At 44.3% G+C, this 21,774-nt stretch overlaps 1 long non-coding RNA gene across 2 annotated transcripts in view; it reads left to right on the top strand.

Moving 5' to 3' along the window:
* The window catches only part of LOC110307542, a 45,782-nt gene that overhangs the window by 16,856 nt on the left and 7,152 nt on the right, over positions 1 to 21,774 (top strand). Inside the window, exons 5-8 of one of the 2 annotated variants that reach the window (XR_002379412.1) lie at positions 13,090 to 13,289; positions 14,731 to 14,842; positions 17,186 to 17,248; positions 18,366 to 18,458. This is a non-coding gene — a long non-coding RNA (uncharacterized LOC110307542). Of the gene's footprint in view, positions 1 to 13,089; positions 17,249 to 18,365; positions 18,459 to 21,774 lie in introns of both variants that reach the window. The other variant, XR_002379413.1, reaches the window with a different exon arrangement.

Here is a 21,774-nt window from a genome sequence, read left to right as displayed (position 1 = left end):
CCTTCTCCTTCTCCTTCTCCTTCTCCTTCTCCTTCTCCTTCTCCTTCTCCTTCTCCTTCTCCTTCTCCTTCTCCTTCTCCTTCTCCTTCTCCTTCTCCTCCCCCTCCTCTCCTTTTTGCATACTAGTCAAAGGGTAAGGCTGGTTAGCTTAGGGCTGTTTTCTTCTGTACTTGAGTCAGATTCTCTTCCAAGAACTATTCCCAGAGACACTGATGCAGATTCATCAGATGTGGTGATGTTTGCTGGAAGAGAGGTCTCACGTCTCACTTTTCTGTTTAATACACACTCTCTCTCTAATACTTGTCTCCTCTTTTCTTGACCCATACTTGACCTTATTCAGGCCCTTAGGACTTCACATTTCACAAGGAATTGTTTTAAGATTCTTCTCTTGACTTGTGGCATCCAGGATTTTCATCACTTCACTGATTATCAGTGGTCAAAGAGCTGCACGTTTTGCTAGATCAGTCTATGCACTAAGTTAACAAACCTACTTCATTTCTCCATGTTGGCTTTTCAATGTGAATGTAACCAAACCAGAATTCACAATCTGAACAGGATTTCTCTAGCAGGTTTCCCTGTATGATGGGCTGCATGGTTAAGCACAAAATAACATTTCAAACAATCATTGATTGAAACTTTAAAAACAATAAGCCAAAATTTTCTTTTTAATAAGTTGTTTGCTTCTGGTAGTTTGTCACAGTGCCATCAAGTTGACTGACGTTCTAGATTTCCAGTATAAAGTGTGTAGGTGAATCCACTATGTACAGGCCCTAACTTATTTCCTTGACTAATCAGAATCTTCACTGCAAATTAGGAATTCAGTTTTCCCTTAGTTTAGATCTTGTTCTCAACTCAATTGACCATTCCACTTCCCAAGTAAGTCTTCAACCTTTCCATTAGCAACCACACTCTTTACTCCTGGAGACAAGGGTACCTGGAAGGCTGAGCATGGCATGATAAAAAACCCCATCAGAAACATGAAGATTCCAGGAGCATGTTTGGAGTGATGTAGGTCCTTATAGTAAGAGATATCGATGGCATAGTGTTGAAAGTTAGCAGTATTGTGTTGAGCACTTAACATCTGCCAGAGGGTAGACTTCATATGAAGTATGTTTGAAAAGAAAACAGTAGAGCAAAGTGAAAGTTCTAGAGTTGATTGATATGGAAATAGCCTTTACTGTGGGGATGATTTTATAGTTATAAGCTCCTTTCAGACTTAATAAATGGTACATGTTAAATGTGAGTACCTTGGCATATATCAGCTGTTATCTTCTAAATTTTTTGAAATTTAATTATTTCATTTTCTTTTTCCCATTCCTCCCTTCACCCACTTCCATGTACCCTCTACCACTCTTGCTAATTTATGGCTTCTGGCCTCTTCTCTTCTCTTCTCTTCTCTTCTCTTCTCTTCTCTTCTCTTCTCTTCTCTTCTCTTCTCTTCTCTTCTCTTCTCTCTCTCCCCCTCTCTCTTTCTCTCTCTTTTAAAATATCTAGATACAGTCAGCTTGGTCTGTATATGATTTTATGGTTGACCACTTAGTATTGGATAACTGAGGGACCCTTACTCTGGGGAATACTATTTTTCCCACTCTCAGTATTTCTTAGTTGCTGATAGTTCTTTGTTTAGAGTTGACAACTGCAGTAGAATTCCCCTCTCTGTGTTGGTGCCATCCTAAGTCAGGGCTTGTTTACATAGCCATGTTATTGAGATTTCATGGGTGTAACTTCCCTGACATTTTTAAGACATGCATCTCACAGCAAATAACCAGTTCCTCTGGCTCTAATAATCTTTCCTCTCCCAATTCCATTATGGTTTCTGAACTTTATGTGCAAGAGTTATGTTGTAGATGGACCAATTGAAGAGTTCTCAAAAGGAGAAATAAAAACACCCCAGAAATGTCTCCAAAATTAGTCTTCATTCCTATCAATTAGGGAAGAATGGTCAAAACAATTTTGAGATTTCTTCTTGCTCTATCTAGAATGGCAAAGTACCTGACAACACATGCTAGAGAAGAAGTTGGGAAAGGGGTTCCTCTCTCACTGTTGGTGTCAGAGTGGTCCAGCCATTCTGGTCATCAGTGTGGCGAACCCTCAAAAGGCTAAAAATAAAACTACCCCATAACCTAGCTATACTACTCCTTGGCATTTGCTCAAAGTACTTGACATTTTACTCCACAGATAATTGCTTGGCAATGTTCATCAATCATCTTATTGAAATTTTTTTAAAGGGAAAATTTGGGGCTAGAGTGATGACTTGGTGGTTAAAACCACTTTGGCAGAGGACCCAGATTTGGTCCCCACCACTGACATGTCAGCTCACTGTGGACTATAAACTCCAGCTTCCGAGCATCTGATGCCCTCTTCTAGCTTCCACAAGCACTGCATACACATGATGCACATATGCATACATGTAAGCCAAATACTCAAATACCTTTAAAACATTTTAAAGCAAACTGCAAAGCTCCATTCTTTATGTGGAAAGCAGTTTAAAATAGCTTGTGAGTTCCTTAAAATATTGCTTATGGAATTAGCAGATGACCTAACAATTTTACTTTTTGGTGAAATCTACACAAGAAAAAATGAGAATGTGTGCAACATATGCTCACTCAGGGGCTTTAATACAAACATTCACAGCAGCATTAGGCAAAAGGGCTAACCTGAGTGCTGGAGCAGGTATCTACCATTCCAGTTATTTATAAGTCTGAGGCAGGAGGACCCCTTAAGTACAAAAAATATAGCTCAACTGAGTCTCAATAATAATAGTAGCAGCAGCAATAACAACTAAAGAGTCTGTGTTTATAAGACCACAAAAGTAGAAACAGCCCAAATACCTACTTGGGACATGAGTAAACAAACTGCTGAGTCACTACAAAGGAAGAATACAACTGGCCCTCATGTCTGCAGGATTCATGCTTATGGATTCAACCATTGTGAATCAAAACCATCTTTCCTGAAGCCCAACTCCCTTTGCCATTGTTCTCTGACTAGCACAATGTGACAACCATCTCCCCAGCATTCACGCTGTATGGGTACATAGGCATTATAAGCCACCCAAGGTGGAGGAGGAGGTTGGGTTAAATGCAGACACTATGCTGTTTTATGTAAGGGTTTTGGACTTCTGTACATCTCTCATCCTCTGGGATCTGACAGCCAATCTCCATGGATATACGGAATAGCTGTACTTCACCATAAAGAGGAACCAGTTAAGTCTAAGTGCATATTCAACATGAAGAAAGCACTAGTGTACTATGCTAAGTGAAAGAAGTCATTTCCCAAAGACTGCCTATTGCACGACTCCACTTTATGTAATTTCCAGGAAAAGTAACTTTTCGGAGACAGAAAGCAGATGCGTGGTTACTGGGTTCAGGGTTGGAATATGAACTCAGATTGTGGTGTTGGGTCGCAGCTCCATAACCCCCTGTTAGCCATCCAACTACACATTTCAAAGGGATGAGTACTCTGGGATATAAATTACACCTCAACCAAGTTGGGGTTCCTAAAGCCACGTGCTTTGCTCCCACCTATACCACCTGTACCTGTGTGCTTCCACCTTTTTTCTTAGTCAGAGTTTGTCCTACACTTCTGGTTGGTAAGGAACATCCTTTGGTTGTGTTCACTGGACATGTTAAAACATTGCTGACCCTGAAGGAATCCTAAGGCAAGCTTCCCTGTATAAAATCCAGACAGCACACTGAGAGTCTGGCTCATTTCAAGATACATTTAAGCAACATTAAAACCAAAAGAATGCCCTGCAGAGCAACCTCCAGCACCAGATCCCTTCCACTTGGCTTTTAGGAATTTGCCTTGTTGGGAAATGACAGCATCCATGATGGGGGCAGGGCCAGACTATGAACAATGATACGAACTATGATTCTTTATAGATTCTTTATAGTAAACTGTGGGAGATGGCTCAGCAAGTAGAGGCCCTTGCCATCAAACCCAATAACCCGAGTTCAATCCTGGGGACTCCCCTAGTGGAAGGAGAGGACTCACTCCATAAAGTTGTCCTTTGGCTTCCACACCCAGGCTGTTGCACGCATATACCCTTCCCCTCTCAAAAATAAGTAAGTAAATAGTTTGTATGGTTTTTATGTATAAGAGTTCTGTCTGCACGTATGCCTATATGCCAGAAGAGCATCAAATCCCATTGTAGGTGGTTGTGAGCCTCCATGTGGTTGTTGAGAATTAAACTCAGGACCTCTGGAAGAGCAGCTAGTGCTCTTAACCACTAAGATTAACTACTAAGGTACCTCTCCAGCCTTGTAAGTATATTTTCTAATTAAATAAAATAAATTATCTAGTTACTGTTTCTGCTGGAAAAACAGTAAAAAAAATCATCTTGCTCAACTGGTCAAATGTCAGAAATCATGCCCCACAGACGACTGTATAGCTCTCAGTAAGGATGCAGGATTCTTCATATTGCACACAGTTGAGAGCCTCACCAAGTAAAATAATAAAAGTGTTCGGAAACAGTCAAAATTGACTAACATGACACATGTTTGTATGGACACAGGATGGAGCAGGATGGAGCAGGATCCTAGAATGGCTGATGCTGTTGACTTGATATAAGCTAGAGTTACCTAGGAGATAAGCCCCTGGGCGTGCCTATAGGGATTGCCTAAATTGAATGAATTGAGTTGGGAAGAGCCGCCTTAACTGTTGGTGGCAACAATCCGTGGACTGGGGTCTTAGACTTTTAAAAAGAAGAAAGTGAGCTGACACCCACGTTCATCTCTTCTCTACTTCCTGGCTGTAAACAACTGCCTCAAGATCCTGCCATCCTGATCTCTTCTTCATGAGACCCCGCACCCTTGAAAGATGGGCCAAAATAAGCCTGTCATTGCTTAAGTTGTATTTTGACAAGAATTGTGTCACAGAAGAATTCACTAGTACAAGTTGTCAATGATGATTTGGGAAGGAGAACAGGCTTATTTTATAAATGTCATAGACATTTTCTGGACTGAATTTTAAATAAATATGTATTAATTTTGCTTATATAAAAAGTAAAGACAGCCTGAGTGAGTTGTGTTGTGTCAGTGTCACAATCCTTTGCAGGTTGTGTGTCCCTGGTGAGGACAAAGCCTAATCTGATGTTCCCCAGGGAATCAGAACCCATGAAACTCTGGCCACATAGAAATGCCTGCCTGCAGTTGCCAGTGGGCACTGAAGATCAATCAGGACTCAGACCTGCTAATGAAACACTTCATTGAGTATGCTGCTTAGTGGATTATAACATTTTTCATCATGGCTCAAGCTGGACTAATGCACTGTGGAGCAAGGTGGTAGTTTATCCTGGACATGCAATAGAAAAATCTACACAGTGGGCTGAGCCTGCTGATGGCTTTTTAAGGTGGGTTTATTTGCTTAATCCCATGTGCCCACCAGAAGTGAGACTTTCCTGCCAGCTCCTCCATTTAAAAATTCCCCCTCTTTCCCAGAATGTTACAGTTGCCTCAGGCAGAAGCACTTTAGAAACAATACTTTCTATTCTCCACAGGAGCCTTCTGCAGTGCATACATCAAGAGAGGGCCTCGGAAACCATCTTCAGTGTCTCTGTTCCAGACCTGAGGTGGACAGTTGCTACTGCTGGTGGAGACAGAATATTTCCATCCTGAGAAAGCCAGTTGATTGGAAGCAGAGGTCAGGAGGCTCTGAACTAATATCCAGCTCCTGTTGCTGTGTGGCCTCAAAGCAAGGCATGGATCTTTCATTCTTAAAATTGTGAAACAAAAGTAAAACCACTAACAACAAAAAACAACAACAAACCCGGAAGCTTAATTATAGCTTATGTCATAGGGACCTATTATGAACAGAGTTCCTATCACTGCACTCTGTGGGATCACAGCCATGAATAGTGTTCACATGTTGGTGTTACTCTGAAAAACTTCTCATTTGCTGTCAAGTCTTGATGCCATGCGAAGCCTGCCTAAGTACTAACTGGCTGGTCCATAGACATCTTGTCTGCCCTGGCTTGGTGGAGCAGTGCTGGCAAAGGGGGCTTTAACAGCAACAGCTTGGGAACTGAAGATGTCCTTTCAGAGTCTAGTACAGAGTGTGGTCCAATGGCAAAGTGCTTCCTTAGAATGCTGGGGCCCTGAGTTCCATCCTCAGCACCGACAGCAAAACCGAAACAACAACAGCAACAACAGCGGCAACAACAACAACATGCATTGTCCTTGTACAGGGAGTCATTCTCAACTTCCCCTATGGGTTCACATTATTTGTCCAGCAGTCAGCCGAGGTGTCCCTTGTGGAATAATCAGAGAGAGGGCTGCAACTAGGCAGGGCCCATTATGTGGCAACCACTGTCCCTGAAGCAGGGCAACACACCTCATCTTCTCTTTTACCATGGTGCCATGGTAAAATAATCACTGATTTAATTACAGCTTCTCTAAGGGTGAAAAAGACATATCAGTTTTATAATATGGCATTTATGTTGAAAAACCAATGAAAGCACATGTTTTAATTTTTAATATGACCGTTTCACTATCTCTGACCCCAGACCACAAGGTGGCTCCTTGAGAGCTGGGATGGCTCTAAGTTTATTTGGGAAACTCAGTGTTCTCTGTGGAGCATCCCACCAGAAACACTCAGGGCAAGGTCTTTTGGTTCCTGCTGATCATAACGTGAATTTAACGGACACTTCTGGCATTTAAAAACTTCTGGCATTTAAAAACAGGACAGATTAGGATTAGACATATTAGAATAGAAGGGTTAGACCAGAGATTTTAGATTCCCCTAGAGAGAACAGAGAGTGCTACAATGCAATACACATGGGGAGAAGTTTTGTCACGTGTCACAAGACTCATTCTTTGCTGCTATTTCAGTTATCCAGGCTTGTGATGGAAATATTTCTCGGTGAGAGTTGTAGTAAGACAAGCTCCTTTGTACTCCCCTGTTGCACAAATCAGATGTGTCACAGAAGTTCAGGGCAGGGAGTCCCAGAGTGTGCCTTTTGGTCACTATCCCAGATGTTGGAGATGTCCAGTCCACTGGCTAGCACTTGCTTCTCTAGCATCTAGTTTAATTAACTTGGGAATGAGACTCTGGTCTTTAGGGAGACACTGAGGTAGCTATGGCCAATAAGCACCCTGGGTCTTTTGGAAGATTGAAGTTGAGCAAGGAGCAAGATGGGCCCCTTAAGTGAAGGAAATGAGATGGAGTGTTCTGGTGCAGAGGCTGCAGACTCTCCAGAGGCTGAGCAACCCGGACAGGGTTTAGTGAGGTGCAGCATGCTGGAGATAGGAACAGCATATTGCATCTGGGCCAAGAGGGGGCAACTGAATCTATATAGTGATAAGGCAGAATGGAACTTCCTCTGGGCTCATCTCAAGTAGAAGCTCTCCCATTGGGGAAGCCTCCTCTTCCTCTTCTCCCAGGCCACTCCATCTGTAGTTGAGATTATTTATATCTTGCTACTTACTAGCAACCTCCATTCAGGCTGGAACAGGTCTCTCCCAAGTACCACCTGCTCAGAGCTTCCACCTGAGCTGCTGGTATAATGTAACAGTCCTGCTAGCAATTTTGGTGACTAAATGAAATAAACAAGAAATGTTGCCAGTAATGTTTCAGTCAGTTGACTATAACTAGAATGTTCTTGTCTCTACAAAATCTTTTGTCTTGGCTGTGATATTAGAAGATGGGACCTAGAGAAGTAATTGTGACAAGGGGGTTGAATATTCACAAAGAAGATTAATGCCCTTACTAAAAGGACTCCAGATAGTCTCCCCATCTGCGCTGGGGTTTGCATTGGATGGCATAGGTAGAAACTGTCATAACTGTCCAGGAACTGAGTCATTACCAGACCCTTGATCTACCTGCACCTAAATTTTGGGCTTCCAGCTTTCAGAATGGCGAGTAATACATTTCTTTTGTTGATAAGTCATGCAATGTGTGTTATTTTGTTACAGTTCTTTCCAGCCAGGCATCTTCCATCCACTGAATGGGCAGTGAGCTTTAAGAGTCCATCTGAGGAGAGGAATCGGCATGATCCGAATCTTGAGACCTGGCATGGTTGTTGAGAGAGAGCTTGTTGCTCAGAGTTCTTTAGAAAATAAAGGGGTTTCCTTAAAGATTTCCACATCTCAATCAATTCCTTACCTGGTCCCACTCCTTCAGCATATGAGAGAGCCCAGGACCTTCTCAGAGACTTGGCTTGTGGCCACAGTTGTTCTAGCTTTGTGAAGTAACAAGCCAGACTGTAAGAATAACAGCAGCAGGCATTGAGTCGGAAGGGAAATCAAGACTGTCTCCCAAGGAGCCACTGGCTATGTGGGGGTCTGCTATCTAAGCTTCTGCCTGGTGTTTACAAACACACAGGGAACTCCATGTACACTGTGCTTTCTACTCCATTTCATGTCATTTATATGCACATTCTCTGTTTGTTAGGATGTTTGAGGCTGCTAGTAAAACAAAACCCAGACTGAATGACTCTTAAACAGTCAGGAAGATGTATCATTCTGCATCACACAAACGGGAAGCTGTGTTCATGCCCAAGAGTGAATTCTTTGTTCTGTAATATTATTTGGGATGCTGATCTTGTCTACATTCCTGTGGCAGTCTTATTCTTGTGTAGGACAGTTTCATGTTTGGCTCAACTATCATAGGCCAGCTTCGTGCAGAGCTAGCCAGAGTCACAGAGCTGATATTTAGTGGAAGTAAAGAGTCTAGACTCCTTTAGTCTGTCTTTTCTTTTCAATGCCACAGACTGGGTAGTTTCAGAAGAAGGGATGTTTGGGTCATAGTTCTGACCCCAGATCAAGGGTTTCACATCCAGCGATGGCTTCTTTTCTTGATGTCAGGGTTCCAAGTTGGCACTAGATATCATGGGGTGAGAGACAGAGAACTAGTATGGGACCCAGTCAATTGTTCTTATAACAATCCAGAATTAGCCCAGACCCATCTGAAGATGAACTGAGCCTTCATGAGGGCAAAGCTCCAATCATCACTTAATGATTCTGTCCAGTTTTACCTTTGGATATCACATCACAAACGGAGATTGAATGCTAATATGTGCTTCAGATGGAATATCTCATATTCAAATAAATCCTAACCAATTCTTTCTAGTTCTCTGAATCAGAAAGAAAAGCAAAAAACACTTCTTAGGAACTTCCTAGCAGACTTCTCATGTTTCAGTGGAGTGAATTTGGTCCCCACTGGGATTTTATTCCAGACACTGATACCACCAATCAGCTGGCCGGAGTCTTTTTGCTCCCCATCACTCAAGAAGTAGTTTAGCAAGTGGCTGTCTTTTCAGCAATGGTGTCCCCTGAGTTTCATCATAGAGACAGCCGCAGCCAGGTAGGAGCGACAGGAGGTGACACCCTCTGGTGCCACAGCTCTCATGCCGGTCTCTAGTAGAGGGACCCTCAGCCCTGCATGTGTTACAGCTTTGGTGTAGGCCTAGGGAGTTGGGACTCCTTAGTCCTTGGCAGCAGCTCACCAACTTGTAGCTTCTAGGCAGGGCTATCAAGATTCACCAACCTTTGAGAACAACTAGCATTAGATCCTTCAGGAACTGAATGTTAAGAGATTCTTGACCCTGAAGGATAGACATTTAGAGCCTACAATCTCTCTTCTCTAGCTCTTAGAGTCTTCTATCCTACACCCTCTTCTTTCTGTTCTTTCTCTGCTTCCACTGCCCTTCCTCTTCCATTCTCTGGCCATTCTATTGAATCGATCATCATCTTCCTCTTCTTCCGCCATCACTTTTGCCACTTCTGAGTTCTGGCCGATGATTAATCAGCAGTCAGTGCCACTGTGCTGCCTCCGCAGCTTCTCTCTTCATGCTGTCAGCTCAAAAGGCTTCAAGAGAAGCCTTTCCTTGGGTTGAATGTTAAAATACCAGAGCACCCTGCTCCTACAGCTTAAGAAAGGAGATCTCTACCAGTTGCTACAAACTTGATTGCATCAGCTGAAGTATTGTTGCTTTTGCAACAATCACTGCAACCTCTCTGTTAGGGCACTAGAGGAGACCACCTCCACCCTAGAGGGTGATGGTTTGCAGAGACCCTTAAGAGCAAAGGGTCTGGTACAAGGTGAAACAGTTCTAGTTGAGGCTGTACCTTCCGGAGTCAGAACAAGCATGTGTGATCATCGTATGGTTGCCTGAAGGCATTGTAGAGTACTCAAAATAGCTGGTGTTGGCTAAAAGCTCTTCTGACTGGTTGTTTGATTGACAGTCCATCTGCTCAAAATCAAGGTAGAGCCCAATAGCTGGGAATCAAATGGAACTATTCACCACCATCTTTGCCCTCCTCTTACAGAAATTAACCGTCAGGAAGTGTACTTCACTGAGGATGCTTTAGCTACTCTGGAACAATGTTTTCCACCTGACTGTGGTCCAGTGAGGATGGATCCCCTGATTTGTCTCAGTACCAGGGTGGTTGTCGTGGTTTAGCTGGGCCTATCCCTGAGCCCATGGGAATCACAGCACTGAAGAGAGGAGCTGAGGAGAGAAGTAGCTGCTTGCAATAGATTCAGATTTTTAAACAAAATGGAAAAGAAACAACAAAAAGATTGCAGACATCACACACATCATCTGCTGTTTCTTTCTTTCTTTTTTTTTAATGCAACCAGGATTTATTTATTTCATGTCACCACAAATAACCAAAGTTTCCTAGACTATGTAGCTTGGTTCATTTAAGATTTCCTCTAGTGGTGAAGAGCAACACTGCTCTAGTTTTTCTCTGACAAACGCCTTGAATTTGTGGATCTAAAGTTTCTATTATGAAAAGTTGCTAGATTGAACAAATCTCCATGCCTAGATCTGCAGCCTCTTGACCCTCGGATTTCAAGTTGCTGAAGCTAAGGGGCTCCTGGCCTCTCTTGGGTATGGCTGTATTTATTGTCCTCCCTGTGTGTGGCGGTGCAATGGATATTTCTACTAAAATATGTGAGTAACTGTCCTCCAACTGCAGGGCTCAGCCAGCGTTTGGTTCTAACCACTCAGTTTTAGTTTCCAAAGAACTGAAACTAGTAATCACTTCCGCTTTGATGCTAAGGAGATGCAGATGCAGCTTAGTTTAGAGAGGGATGTTAGGAGGCTCTCCCACCAACCATCTCCCAGCAAAGCTTCCCATTGGTCAAACTACAAGACCGTGGGAAGCAGAGGAGCATGGGAAATGTAGTCCAGTGATAATTATACAAGTCAGCAAAATGTGGGCCTGGCAAGCCGCAGAAAAGCAAATAAGAAACACAGCTGTGTCACCAGCATCAGACAGACCTTCTGTGACAGAGGCTCTCTTCTCATAAATTGTGTTGAGTTTGTCCATTTTCCAAACCTGCCCGCAGCCCCACACTTTCCAGCATTCACTTCATTTTAACTGAATCTGGAAGGCCACCTAGTACTGGAATGGCTCTAAGGGACTCTTCAGCAGGGCTTCAGCACCATCCCTGCAGATCACCACTGCTGCCGTGGTTTAACTAGTTCCATGGTTCATAGAGGGATTCTATATCTTTCCTACTACAACTTACCACTGCATCTTTGATTATAATTTACTCAGTGTGATGGTTTGAGTGTGTTCCTTCAAAGTTTGTATATTTGAATCCTAATTTCCCAGTGCAACAGAAACTGGAAAGGCATTTGAGTTGGGGGAAGGAGCCTCAGAATAATAAGTTATGAAAATTAGGCTTTTTCTCAATACATATGTATTTGTCCTTATTCATCCAGTCATGAAGCAGCCAACATCCTTGACAGAAGCTTGTCGGATGCAAGCTCCATCCTTTTGGACTTTTCAACCTCCTGTGCCTTCACCAGCATAATGTTTTTCCTTTTTTTTTTTTTTTTGGTTGTTGTTGTTGTTTTGTTTTGTTTTTTGTTTTTTGTTGTTTTTCGAGACAGGGTTTCTCTGTATAGCCCTGGCTGTCTTAGAACTCACTTTGTAGACCAGGCTGACCTCGAACTCAGAAATTCGCCTGCCTCTGCCTCCTGAGTGCTGTGATTAAAGGCGTGTGCCACCATGCCCAGCAATGTTTTTCCTTTATAAACTATTGCATTCTATCATAGCAGTGTGACAAGTGGAAGAGAACACTTAATTTGGTCACAATGTACACTTCCTCTATACTCTGGATTGCTCATGGACTGACCTGAATATGGTATTTCCCTATCATTTTTTGCGTCAATCTCATTGTTGGCTACACTGACCATCTTTCAGTTCAGGTTCTTGAGAATACATTTGGATATGCCTCATTCCACTACCCAGAATTTGGATATGCCCCATTCTACTACACAGACAGGCATTCAGTGGCCTTCCCTTCTTTAGTACAGTGAGCCTGTCTTAGAAGATGCTGTTGTTTCATTAAACAGAGCCATGATGCCTGGGGCTGTACCCTGTACAGGCATGAATTGTGGGCAGGCTTCCTGAGAAAGACTTGGTATGTAGGTCAAGGAAGACACCTCCATTCCTTGTGTCCTATGAGCCTTGTGCTACCTTGTTCTTCATCTTGGTTATATCCACTATGCTGAGCAGAACTTCCTTATTCCTCAGGGTACCCATCGTGCCTTGCTCACTTGCATTCCCATCCACTTATTCATAGTCAACTAGATCATTTCATGTTTCAGACATGGCACAAAGCTCTGTGGTGCAAGAGAGAAGGCCCACATTTCCCCACCAGGGTCTCCTCATAACTGGGGTATCCATTTACATAAGGCTCCCTTCCCTTGCTCGAGGGAAGGGTGGGCTGCATTGCCCAGGCTGGGAACCTGAAAGCCACAGTGTCTCCTTCCCCATTCTTGTCTCAGTCTCCTCCATTCTCCTGGCAAGTATGGCTTGCATGTATCTCAGAGGTGACAACCTGCCACTTGCTTCTCATTTTTGCCTCAGAGAATGTTCTCGCGTGTTCTTGGCTACTTCATAATTTAAGCATATTCTGTCTTTAAAAAAGACATGAGTGTAGACAATGCCCATAGACACCTTGCTGTGATTATCCCACAACATGGCAGAAACTCCACAGGTTTCTGAGACTCCCTGGAAGCACATTCAATGAATGTGTTATGGTTTTGCATTTGAGATGCAATTCCTGCCCACCTCCTCCATACCCTGCTCATGTTTTCAACCCTTGTTCCCTAGATGTGGTTCTGTTTTCCAGATCTCTGACACCTTTAGCAGTTGAGGCCTGGCTAGTGCCTGGCTAGGTTACTCGGGATGGGCCTGTGAGGATGACAGCATCCCTGTTCCTGCTGTGTTCTCTGCTTCCTGTCCGCTGAGATGTGAACAACCTCTGCTACCCCTCTCCACCATAAACTGTGCTACCACAGTCGCTTCCCTTCAGCGATGGGCTCTGAAACTGTGAGGAGAAATAAGCCTTTTCCTGGGTAACTTGTTTTCGTCTGGTGTTTGGTCATGGTCCACACAAATTACTGATAGACCAGCTGAGTCAAAGCCAAAGTACATCTTAAGTAATCTAATCTCAGTGTGGCATTTACTTCACAGTCTACATTTGTTGTTAAGTTCTTCTCGATGGTTCATTTGAAAACTGACCCCTCCCCCCCATTATTATACCTTTGAGGCAAGACAAAAAGGAATTTTCCAGTGCTGGGCCTGTGACTAGAGTCCGAAAGTGTGGGTCTCCCCTCGACATCCTCCGTAACTATGCAGTACCCTTGGTGCCCTGGGAGGTGCGGTTTTGTTCACTGTTTATTTTTCCTCTCGAGTGTGTAATCACCCCAGGTAGTTATGTTATGGTGGCAACAGAAACATTTGTAGCTGAGTTCCTACAAGTTCCCACAGGCAGCTCTGGTGGACATAAATCTTGATGCCATGTGAAGTCTCTTTTGCATCCAGGGACAGGATAATTTCACTTACCCCACCTCTGCTAAAAGGACATTCCTGGAAGCAGCCAGCACACAGGCCTGGTTGCCAGCTTTCCTGCCCCTTCAAGGAAGAAATTGGCTTTAAATTAACCCCAAATTCGTTTGTTTTAGAAAATATCCATTGGGCTTAGAAATGATCTCTTGTTTCCAAATATAAATAGCATCTATAACAGATGACTTTATTTATTTATTTTAATATGTAATGCCTAATGAACACCAAATTGGTTAAGTTAAAAGCAACTGAGTCCTGAGAAATGAACTCTGCCAGGCTGTGTTCTGGAGTGAGAAGCCATTGTTCATTGGGTGTTGTGGGTTTGTTGTTGTTGTTGTTATTTACTGTGTGTTTATCTCTGCCAATCACAGACTGATCTCCTCTTCCTGCCTTCCCTGCCTTTTTCCCCTCAAATTTGGCTTCATCCACTTTCTCTTTTTAAAAAAAAATTTTTTCTTAGTGACTACATTCCAGTATGTCACCTCATAAAGTTCCTCTGGGTGTGCCCTTTTAAAAATGAACGCTCAAATAAGCAAACCTCTGAAGGTCACACGTACGCAGACACGTGGACACAGCATGCACACACCCAGAAACACAGACACACAGAGTCAGGACACTCCAAGAACCCTCAAGCTAGGAAATTCAGAGTTCTGAGTTCTGCTCCAGTTTTGAATCCTGGTTTCCAGAGAGGTTAAAATACCACTCTGTCCCCGCATAAAGTAAATGCTAATGCTAATATTGCTTCAAGGGAAAGACTCTATTTCTTCTTAAGTGGCCGTGCACATTGTTACTCCCGGAGCTCTATTCTTAGAAGATCTAGGTGGTGTTGGGCATATTCTTTTATAGAATAATGGGGTGTTTATGTTACACAGTTCCATTGTGAGATCAATCAGTCCCTGCCAGGGTTTATAAACATTGTCTGCAGGTGGTCCTGGCAGGGCATCCCAGAAGACAACACTTTATTGTCTGGAAACAGGCCTGCATAGCCCAGAGCAACAGGCCCAGTGCTGTGGACAAAGCTTTGAGCTGGCCAGAAGGTAACTGATGGAGTCACAACAAGCAATTCTTAGCTCCTTCCCCAGGGCCTCCTGAGCAATGGACTTCCGAGGACCAAGAATGTGGGGCCCATCAGAAAGGGAGAACCAGCCCAGCCGCTCACACTCTGACAGCCTTTCTCTTTGCTTTGTAGCTCCTCCCTCCTCCCCTCATTTTTCTTTCAGGAAGAAGGTGAATTTTGCAGGGTTCTCTCCAGCTGTATTTTTTCCAGTTGCATTTGTTTGTTTCTTTTTTAAAATATCAAAAGTGATTAGGGAGGTGTAGTTCTGCTGGCTTCATATTCTTTTTAGATTTCCCAGAAAACACACAAGAGGTTGTTCCTTCACGCTTAACCTCCAGCACCACCTGGTGAAAATTTAAACCAGGCTACTACGTGCTATTCAAGAATAAAGGCAAAGCAAATGGGGTCACAAAAATCATGCATACTTAGGAGGACAGCCATCTCTGTACCTTGCCCTCTCCTTTCCATTTGCTCAGCATCAGCTTCAGGCCTCTTGATCATGTGACCTCAGAAGCAAAAGTCCTCTGAGGTTGGGAGTCAGGAGATAATAGCGTCGAGGGCCACCTTTCCTTAAACCTCCCAGCTTACCTTCAGCTTCTCTGGTCAAGGGAGTGCTTTGTCCACCAAAGAGGTCTGTCTAGATAGGCTCTCATTGTCTTTCCACTTCCCATGGTCTATGATTCCATACTTCATACCTTAGGCTACTGCATGCCTCTGGTTTAGAATTGGCTTCTACCCAAGACTATGCTATTGGCCCAGGGAAAATAAATATGACTGGGGCCTATGCAGTCAGGACCTTGCTTTACATAGTTTTAGGGCTATGCGTGCTGTCTTTGTATCTCACAGTTAAGACCCCACCAGCAGAAATTCATTTTCAAAGAGGGGGTGTTAAAAGATGTGGTATTATTCAGAAAAGAATGATCTGCTGAGGGAGACTGTTGTTTTGATTCCCCTGTAATTTATCTTTCAACAGATGGCAGCCTGGAGAAGAAGCAATAAACTATGGCTTGCAAATGTCAGGGCGTTGATTCCCAAGGGTGGTGTCCAGACCGTCTTTGATGAGGAACTATTGTCAAACATGAATACTTTAGAGTTTGACTGATTGTTTCTCACCTCTGAATACCCAGTCTACAGAAACTAAATAAGTGCTGTTAGTTTGGGTCTCAGCTGTTCCTCAGGGACTGACGGCTCCAACCTGAGGTGCTCTTGTAATGGGATAGAACCTTTAGTGGGCAGAGCTGAGATGTAGGAAGTCACGTCATTGGAGGGACCCTGCCATCTCCTCAATCCTTCCTCGCTCATTGCCCACCATGAAGTGAGTGGCTTCCTTCACCACCTACTCCCGCCATGACATTCTGGCCTGTTGCAGGCCTAAAGCAAAAGTCTAAGCAGCAAGTACACGGACTAACACCCCGAAAAACAGCATGCTGGTTGGCTTGTGTCAATTAGACACGAACCTAGACATTTGGGGGGAGGGGAATAGACTCTTAATTGAGGAAATGCCTTCATACAAGTGGCCTGTAGGCAAGTTTGTAAGACATTTTCTTAAGATTCACATACCCATTGTGGATACTACCATTCCTGAAATGGTAGCCCTGATCGTATAAGAAAGCAGGCAGAGGAAGCTGGGATAAGCAAGTCTGTAAGGCAGTGTTCCTTCATGGCTTCTGCTTCAGCGCCTGCCTTGCGTTCCTGCCCTAACTTCCTTTGATGATCGACTGTGATACAAAAGTGTAAGCGAAATAAACATTTTCCTCCACAAGTTGATTTTTGCCCTGTTGCTTTATCACAGCAGTAGAAAGCTTAACTAAACAATGGTAAGTGGATCACCTTAGGTATTTCTGTTACCACTTGGGAAACGACAAGCAGAAGTTCTCAGACCTTCTCTTGAATGTCTGAATTAAACTGGGGAGGAGAAACCTACGTTATTTAAACCAACCATACTAGACACAGAGGTCAGTCATTAACCTGAAGGGTGTTTGAGGCTGGCTAGTGGTGTTCTGAGATCTTCTCCTTGGGTGACCTTATGTAGAGTCAAGAAGTACCTTTGAGTAATCCTTTCCTGTATGGCCATTGTGCTAGGAGAATAGGTAAAGGCCCTCCTGGGTTGTGACTGGTTAAATTCTGGTGTTTGAGTACTTGTGCTGAAGGCCTGAGACCTAAACTTTCATCTTGTGTCTTATTGCCACCAAGTTTTATTGAACCTTCTCCATAGTTTTCGATAGATCTTTGGACCATTTATGCCAGGGGTTGAATGGGAATCCTTAACATGGCTTGTGTCGTGAACTTTTGGCTGTGGCTTACCTCTGACTTGTCTTCCAAGGTTCATGTGCTGGTGGCTTAGTCTCCACTGGAACACTGCAGAAAGCTGGAAGGACATTAACAGGTGCCATCACGTTGTGGTTAATAGAGGGTGAGGGTCACCATGCTCAGAGAGCATTCATGCCAACTGATGTCTTGGTAGTGAGTTATATACCTCAGAAGCGGAAAAAAAAATGTGTACACACACACACTTGTCTGACACATGCTGCTGAGTGGATCTTTGCCAATGTGCCTCTTTGGACTCTCCAGGCCCTAGGATCATGAGCCATACAACCCAACTTTGTTATTTACACCATCTGCGGTGTTGTGCTGTTAGACACTTTGTTGTTGCTGGTTTTTTGTTTTATTTATTTATTTATTTTTGTACAGGTATTTAGGCCCATTTTTGTTGCTGCTCATCTGACAGGAGAGATGATGCATCAGCTTTGCTGACTCACCCCCCAGGAAATAATCCTCTATATACTTAAGAGCTCTTACACTCATGTCTTCCTGTCTTTGCCCTGGACTGACGGACCTGGACATTTGCTGGCCTTTAGACCATCATTTTTTCCTATTTTGTCTTTTATGGTGGCAATCCCTCTCTGGTCTGCTGGCTGAAAGGCAGTGGGCTCATGGGCTCTAGGGAGCTAGAAATATAGTCTAAGTAGACCTTTCCACATATCTTTTCTGGAGAGAAGTCAGAGGACAACGAGAGTAAAATGTGTGCTTGGGAGGTCTGTCACATAGTGGCATAAATGCGGTCCGATGTTGGGGGATGGGAGACTTGACATCTGCTCCATCTGTGTGGGGTCAACTCTGTGGGCCTTTGAGTTCCTCCCTTGTGAAACAAATAGGAGCCACTGAATGATCTCTGAGGTCACTCTCAGTATAAATATGTCAATGTGATGTAGACTGAGAAAAGATGGGTGTGATAGGTGAATAGGCTTTTGAGTCTTATATCATTGGACCATGGCCATATGGAAGTCTGTTAGAAACAAAGATAGGTAGGGAAGCAGGGCTAGAGGAGAGGCTCAGTGATAGAAGATTTGCCTAGTGTGCACATAGCTCTGAGTTTAAACCCTCAAACCACAAAAAGAAAGTGGAGATGGGCTAGGGAAGAGGGGAAGGGGCAGAAGCTAAAGATGAAGACACCAACCTAGACTGCTCAATTAATAAAAATTTCACTTTCCCTTGTACTTCAGTATGAGGCAGGAAGTGGGTCTGGCTTGTTCACATCTGTCGAGACATTGGTGTGCAGAATGCCCTTGGTGTTTAATTGCAGAATAAGTCAAAGGGTAAGTGAAACCACAGTGGTTGCCATTGTGTCAGCTATTCAGTCCCCATGAGTCTCCTGGGTGACTTGTCTGCTTGTTTTAGTCCTCCTTGTACAGCTGGTAAGTTTTCTAGCCAGGATATGCGTGTGTGGCAGAATCAGTTGTGGTATGTTCAAAGCTTGGCTTCTGTCTTAGTTAGGGCTTCTATTGCTGTGATAAAGCACCATGTCCACAAGCAACTTGGGGAGTAAAGGGTTAATTTCACTTCTTCTACATCCCAGTCTATCACCCAAGGATGTTCAGTCATGAACTCAGGACAGGAACCTAAGGGCAGGAGCTGGTGCAGAGGCTGTGGAAAGATAAGGCTTACCCATTTGCTCTCCATGGCCTGTCTTTCTTATACCACCCAAGACAAATATGCCTAGAGGTGGCACCAGCCACAGTAGGTTGGGCCCTGCCATCTTAGTCATCAAACAAGAAAATGCCCTACAGACTTTCCAACAGGCCAGTCATATGGAGGCATCATCTCAGTTAAAATTTCCTCTCCTCACATGACTCTAAAGTTGACATAAAAATTAGCCATCACAGCGCCAGAATCAGACAGACATGTCCCCAGAATGTTACTTGAGGAAACTGGCTCTGGGCTTTACCTTCAGGACTTGTAAATGGGGCTAACGGAGTGATCACCTGGTACCTTTGTGAGTGGCTTTCAGAAGCAATCCATGAAAAATGAGTGTCATGGTGAGAGCTCATGGCAGAATATGTAGTGTGAATATGCCCTAATTCATAGCTGTGCACCACCACTGCTGTAGTTTTGTGACTCTGTACCTCATCTAACAAAGGATGCTGTCTTAGTCAGTGTCCTATTGCTGTGAAGAATACCATGACCAAGGCAACTCTTAGGAAAGAATGCATTTAGTTGGGGCTGGGGTTCAGTATTGGAGGTTTAGTCCATTGTTGACATGTCAGGATGCATAGCATCACACAGACAGACAGTGCTGGAGAGGTAGCTGAGAGTTCCACATCTGGATGTGCAGGCAGCAGGAAAAAAGAGTCACTAGGCCTGGCTTGGGCTTTGAGGTTTCAAAGCCTTAGTGACACACTTCCTTCAATAAGGCCACAGCTACTCCAACAAGTAGTGCTACGCCCTAAGCATTCAAATACATGAATCTATAGGGGCCATTCTTATTCAAACCATCACAAGCACCATCTCAGCAAAACAGATTTACAGCATCAGATGAGTGTCCAGCAGGTACAGGGCTATTTGTTTATCAGTGAAGCAGGAGAAAGGGGGAGGCAGACAGAAGAGAGAGTGGAGACTGACTTCTGTTCCTAGGATAATGACACCCCTTGCCAGTCCAGAATTTTCAAAGGCTCTTCTGTGAAGTCCTAAAAAAGAAGCCTCTACAATACCCCTCATTTTCACACATATAAGCTTAAAATGTAGCTTAGTGGGAGTCACAGTGCTCACTCTTCAGAGCTCTGGAGTCCAGGCATACCAGGACAGGCATACCAGGCCTGAGGTCAGAGCTTAAAGATCTTGTGTCTCAACGATGCTCACAAAGTGCTGCCTCCAGCCTCTGGAGAAACCAAGAAGGATGTGGAAGACACAGTACAGGTCCAGCCACATGCCAGTGCCTCACTACAGTGGTTACCATAGTAACCATATATGGCACCTCCTGTGTCGGGTAGATTTCCAGGAAGGAATCCATACTGAGCTTGCCTTTCTCTTTGAGTAATCAGCTCCAAAAGAGATGAGAGTTTGAGCCATCTTCTCTCTTCGAGATGTTAAGGTATTCCTCACACACTTCATGCTCTCCCCTGTCTCCCTTCCATTGTTGTGTTCTGCTTCCTTTTCTAGAATGTTCTTTGCCAACTTTCACCATTTATGAAGTAAAAATAAGACACAAGGGAGTGTTGAAATGGTTTCTTGGCTTTCTCTCTTTCTCTTCAGCTTACTGAAGAATTACTGTGATATGATAAAGCCACACACAGGAAACCTTAGTGCTGAACCCTGCCCACCACCCCTGTGCTCTGGGTACCCTTGCCTCCATAAGCTCTGCACCCCAAAGTCCTTAGGAAATCCTCAGAGGTGGGGAAAAGCTGATCACTGGTCACTGTTTTCACAAAGGAGGAAATTTATGTTCCTGTGTCCTATAGAACAAGAAGACAACACAAGGCACTCTCATCCTCGTGGGAACCACCCAGCACCCCTTCTCTTCCTGCCCTCTCCTCCCTTCAGCCCCGGGACTGACTGAGCCGCCCCCAGGATCGCCATTTTGTTCTTAGCTCTTCCACAGTGGCCAGCGGTGTGTTTCTACTATACATGACATAACCAATGATTGAGGATTCAGACATACACTGTACGTATATTCCAAAATATGACATAATACCCTGCTGGGCAGTGGGTGTGGGGGAATAAAGGGAGTGGCAGAATCCCTTTAGAGTTCTGGTGCTCTGGGTGAGCAGATGCAGAGGACTGCCGCATGCTTTCTATGTAGCCCCTGGTGGGTGTCTGGCTGTGGGAAGCTACGGACCCAGCCCTCAGGGGATGGACAAGGAGCAGTCCTAGGTTAGAGATAACAGGTTCTCAGTCTCGGGCATCCCAGACACCGCTGGCCACTGTGGAAGAGCTGAGAAAAAAACGGGGGTCCCGGGGGTGGCTTGGTCAGTCCCGGGGCTGAAGGGAGAACAGGGCAGGGAGAGAAGGGGTGCTGGGTGATTCCCATGAGAGTGAGAGTCCTTGGTCTGGTCCGTGGCTGGAGTGCAGGAAGGCCTTCCGGCAGGCCTTCCGGCAGGAGGTTAGATATGGCTCTTTAGGGGGAAGCCTATCCTATCATTCAAGCATGGCGGGTATTGATGAGCAGAATCTATGGTTTTTAGAGCTTCACTATAGAAAGGCAGGGAGAAAGAGAGAAGGTAGAAAGAGAGAGAGAGAGAGAGGCTGGCCATGGCCACGTGGAGAGAGGGGGGGAATGGGGAAAGAGAGGAGGGCTAGAGAAGAGAGTAAGAAAGGTGAGAACTTAAAGGGAAAGAGGAGGGGCCAAGCAGCCCCTTTTATAGTGGGCTGGGCTACCTTGCTGTTGTCAGGTAACTGTGGGTAGGAGCATACCTGACTATAGTCAGGTAACTGTAGGGGTGGAGTCTAGCCAGAATGCCAGAAGCTTGGGGCTTTATCTATGTGACTAGCCACAGAATTATGGAGTCGGGGGCTCTGTGGTGTCAGGCACCTGTCTCTGGGAATGTGGCTCACTGTTCCATCCCTTGTAGAGTTTTCTACTGGGTCTCTACTGGGTTACCAGAGCAAGCCTCATTCAACCAAAACAGGCTGCCTTTC

Source organism: Mus caroli, chromosome 13 (assembly GCF_900094665.2).
Source record: "Mus caroli chromosome 13, CAROLI_EIJ_v1.1, whole genome shotgun sequence".
Classification (NCBI taxonomy): Eukaryota; Metazoa; Chordata; class Mammalia; order Rodentia; family Muridae; genus Mus; species Mus caroli.
This window is presented reverse-complemented; position numbering and strand designations above follow the sequence as displayed.